The sequence below is a fragment of the Arachis ipaensis genome, chromosome B03 (genome assembly GCF_000816755.2).
Source record: "Arachis ipaensis cultivar K30076 chromosome B03, Araip1.1, whole genome shotgun sequence".
Taxonomy (NCBI): Eukaryota; Viridiplantae; Streptophyta; class Magnoliopsida; order Fabales; family Fabaceae; genus Arachis; species Arachis ipaensis.
The window spans coordinates 27,243,681-27,248,772 of NC_029787.2; positions in this window are offsets into that span (position 1 = coordinate 27,243,681).

Here is a 5,092-nt window from a genome sequence, read left to right on the forward strand (position 1 = left end):
AAACTTAACTTTTATTTTTAGTTCAAATTTTAAAAAATCTACATTTTTATAAATTTATTAATTTAAAATAAAAAATTTATTAAAAATAATTTTTTAATTCATTAGCATGTAAAAAAATAAAAAACTATTGTCACGAGTTTTAATTTTGAAAAAATTAATACGTATAGCCTTCTAAAAGAGCAAAGGAGCTCAACTTAGATTTTTTAGAGTCTAAAATAACAAACAACTTGATTACAACTTTTTTATACGGTTAATTTCACAAATTAAATGATAATTTAATTGATATAATGTTTTAAATATTTTTCATATCACATATTGTATAGAATTAATTGGTCTCTTTTGAAATCGGTAAAAAAAATGCACAAGAAGGAGACTTGAATTATGCCTCTAAATTTTTTGAATTTTAAATAAGACACTACAAGAAATATATCGAATACTGTTAGATTTATTGTTAAATTTATCGTTGGATTTAGCGTTTCGAGTTACTGTCGACTTTATCGACGGATTTATGGAGAGTTTTATGATAGAACTTGTTACGTCAAATAGTTACCGACGGATTAATTTTTATGACGGTAAATTCGTGGGTAATACTTGGCAGAAAATGAGAGGAAATAGGCACAAACTTTAGTGTCGGATTTATCGTCGGTAAAATTCGATGGTAAGTTATTTTAGTAAAACGTTGCATTTTGGTGACATGCAAGGAGTTATCGTCGGATATCCGATAGTAAATCCGATGGCAATTAGTCCTAAAATTGAGAGCGCGAACGCTATCTCCCTTCATTTTAAAAGGTCTCTCTCTCTCTTTCTAAACCCCTCTTCTCCGTTTCTCGCTCTACCCGTTCCCGCCTCCGTTGCTCTAGTCCCGACCTCTCACCGCCGCCTCTCCATCTCATGGAAACTAACCAGTTTTCCGTCGCCGTCCAGCACCGCTGCCACTGCATCTCCCTCCGTCACCGTCAAGTTCTATGCATCTCCATCTTATATAAATTATAATTTAAAATGTATTTACATGTTAATTTAGGAATTAGTTATATGTTAATTTAGGAATTTAGGATTTGATTATTATATGCTAATTTAGGGTTTATGGTTAATTAATGTAGAATTTGCATTTTGGTTATCGCATATTAATTTAGGTTTTATTTGTATTTGTTATTAGTTATCATAAAATAGAATTTGTGTTGATTATGTTAGATTTGTGTTGATTATTCTAGTTATTAAAATTGGTTTGATGATGAAGAAATTAAAATAAATTATATGATTTAGTGTTTGTTTATATTACAAAATTAGATTGCTTTGAATATCTATTCAATGTATTGTGTATATTTGGGTTGATTAGTAAAAATGATTGAAGTCTCTTGGTGGGTGGATTAGGATTTTAACCCTTGTATGTTGGTTTGGATGGAACCCTTGAGAGGAGGAGAAATTCGAATTTTAGGAAAAATTCTGTCAAAATTTTTATAAGATTTTGAGTGAAATTAAAAAATTAAAATTATGTTTTCAAAAGTCTTAGAATTATGTTTAGAGTTGATAGATATTTATGTTAATTGTGACATGAATTGGTTTCTCCTTAAAATTCTTATTTTAAGTGTTTTGGGTTATTTGTTCTTCATACCTTTTCTTATATTTCCTATAATTATTTGTTATTTCTTGAATTTCTTCTTATGTTATTATTTAACGGTGTTTGTTATATTATTAATATGTTTATTGTATTGAGTGTATCAAGAGTTGGTAAATTTAATTGTGTTTTAATTAGTGTTAGTAATATATTCGTTGTGCAGACATGACGATAGGTAGCAGAGGTATGTCGAGTGGGTCACGTGGTCGTGGTAGAGGTCGAGCTTTCACCGAATCTCCAAGGACTGCCTAGTCATCACCCTCTACCCTGACTACCCTGTCGATCTCTGTGACGTCACAGGTAGGTCCAGCAGACCAACAAATTATCATGGTCCCAAACCCGAATTATGTGTCTTCTTCTGCTACGCTTCCCTGCAGATCCAACGAAGACAGAGCCCGTGGTGGGTGATTCCTCTAATGCCCCCCAACAGGATGCCCCTTCACCACCACCCGTCATCCGCCTGAGGATTTGGCCCGATGGCATGCAGGCGTGAATACATACAATTTTTTAATCTTACATTTGTTAATCTTAAGTTTATACATTTCTATGTGTTTGTTAATGTTAGATTTTTCTCTGCTAGGTTTGCATCAAACCTCAATGCTTGCACACGGGAGATCTTCAACGTCATTAAGTTGATGTACGACCACCTACGGCTGACCTACACGTGATTCCGGTTGAGACTAGAGATCGATGGTTTTAGAAGTGGGTGGTAAGAACCCAATAATGTTAAATTAATTAACTGTATTTAAAAAATATTTTATGCCAACTAACTAATGTTGGTACACTTTGTGTAGTTAAAATTCATATGGAATGCGAAGCATAATCTCATGATCAGGAAGATCTACGACCACCGGGCAGCTAAACATTTTAAGTAAATGATGAGCGACGTTCGTAAAGGGCACGACCACCTAACGACGTGGATCCGTCCAGCCATCAAGAAGAAACTGGAGGCCTATTTTACTCATAATGAGGGGTTCAAGCGTCGCCGTCTGACGAACGTCGCTAACAGGGCTTCGCCCAGGTCGTCAAAATATACAGTGGGTCAGCAACATTCATGAAGACGAAGAGCAAACTGGTAAGAATTTTGTCATTGTTTAATATTTTAGTATTTACTTGAATTAGTTGTTTAATTTGTTCATTTATTTTATTGGTTGATATATTAATTTATAGCATAAGTTGTTGGACCGTGAGGCAACACTGGCAGAGACCTTCAAGTATACCCATACTTTGAAGGATAACAAGGAAAGATTTGCCGATGAGCGGTCAATGGCCCATTATGTGAGTTTAAATTAATCTTAAGTTTCAAATTTATTTGGTTTAAAGGTAATTATTTAATTGTTATTCTAATCACGATGTGTGTGACATAGGAGGATTACACGTAGAGGTTAGAGGCCGCGATCTAGCAATCTCAGCCGCTAGTGGGAACGACAAAATCGGCTCCGAGACCTCAGTGGTAAATCCTGGTAGGATTTGGTGCGAGACCGCCTCTCAGTCCCACAAGAATCCCCACTTCGGGTTGGGATCGTTTTTTGCTAGTGGCCTCTGCTCTTCCGTGTTGGGGCTTTCTTTGCCTCTGTCTCTGCCACCAGCACTGCCGATCCCCAGGAAGTTGTTGACTTGAGGGAGGAGGTGCAGAAGCTGACGTAGGAACTTCACCAGCAAGCGGAGCAGTCTGAGCAAAGGTACAACGTCCTTCTTGCACACGTGGGAGGAGCTGTTGCCATCAGCTCAGACCTAACGGAGAAGTTGGAGCAACTCGAGCGGTTGCGAGAGCAGATGGAGGAGAACAACCAGCAGATGCGCGCAGGAGCCAACGTCAACGCTGCTGCTGGGGCATCGACGTCAGCATCTACTCCGCCGTCTCAGCAGGGGGACCACGACAACGACGACAAATACCGGGATTTGTAGGGGTTTCATTTTCTTGTTAGTCTACTTCATTGTATTCTAATTCTGTGACATTTAATTATTCAGACCATTTATTTTTAATAAAATAATTTTTTAATTTCTGTTAATTTTAGATTTCTGCTAACAATTTTGTTAACAAGGATTTAAATTTAACTACTAATTGTGACTTAACTGTGCCAAAAAAAATAAAAAATAAAAAATATTACTATAGGATTTACTGTTGAATAAATCCGACGATAACTTAGTATCTAAACACATGAAATGGCATCAAAGTTACCGTCTGATTAATCCGACGATAATTATCAACCCAATCTCAACAAATCCATTAAAAATACCGACGAAAAATTTGTCGGTAATTAGTGTTGGACAAAAAAATTTACCGATAAATAATTTATGGCGACATTTATACCGTTAACTCCAGAAATAACGATAAATCCGACAATAACTTTATTACAATTTATTTAATGAATCCAACGATAGATCTGATGATACTAAATGTTTTTTTTATAATGAGATATTAAAACATTTTCAAGTCTTAAGATTTAAATGCAGTGAAAAACGTTAGTGTGTAATTTTAAAAGTTTCGCGTAAGGTTCTTTAAAACAAATATGAGATATCTAAGTATTAATTGGCATACATTATAAGATCTAGACAAACTTCAAAAAAATTTTGAAATTGTTTCGTGAGTTACCTTAAGTTAACACGCACTTTCAAACGCAATATAAATGATAAGCTTCAAAAACAAAAGAGATAATTATTCTGAATATATATGCAGACGATGTATATTGGTTTAATCTAAAATATTTACATTGCGTCTTTAATACTATTTTAATAGTGAAATTATCAAATTACTTGAAAACTAGACGTAGGTATTTTAAATAGAAACGGTAAATATTGCTTATGTACTTCTTCTGAATCTTATCCCTTACATTTATTGTTCTTTTAATTTTTTTTAATTCAAAATTAATTTGAGTTACACCTAAGATAATTGGAAAATTATTTTATAAATATATCTGAAGTTTCTGGAAACCTCAAAAGGTACTTTTCAAAAGTTCAATATCTCAGTATCTGTTTTAATTTAAAAGAGCTTAGCTAGTTATTTGAACATGCGAACATAAATTTACTGCATACAAGTGTAAAGACTTAAAGTTCCATTGAAAATCCTCTTTTCTATTGGTCTACTCATTGTTCTTTAAAATGTGCATAAAGAAAAAATATTTTTTACTTGTATTTATGTCATTGTATTTTAAGGTAACTTTGTATTGTACTTTACATATGGTGACAAAAAATGTACTTTTTGAAAAATGTTTAACTTATTGAATAACACTCATTTTGAACAATTAATCAAACTGCACCTTTCAGTTAATACTTTTTCCTTTAACTCTTTTTCACTTATGGAACATGGACGAAATTTTTTGAGGTAAGCTATCTCTTGAAGTTGTGCTTCTAATAATGTAAACATATTACTTAGATTTAAATTCTAAAATTGTTTTGACGCTTTCTCAAATTCAAAATTCATTTAGATTGTTTATATTATTTTAAAAAAAATTCCTTAACATATTAAAGTACACT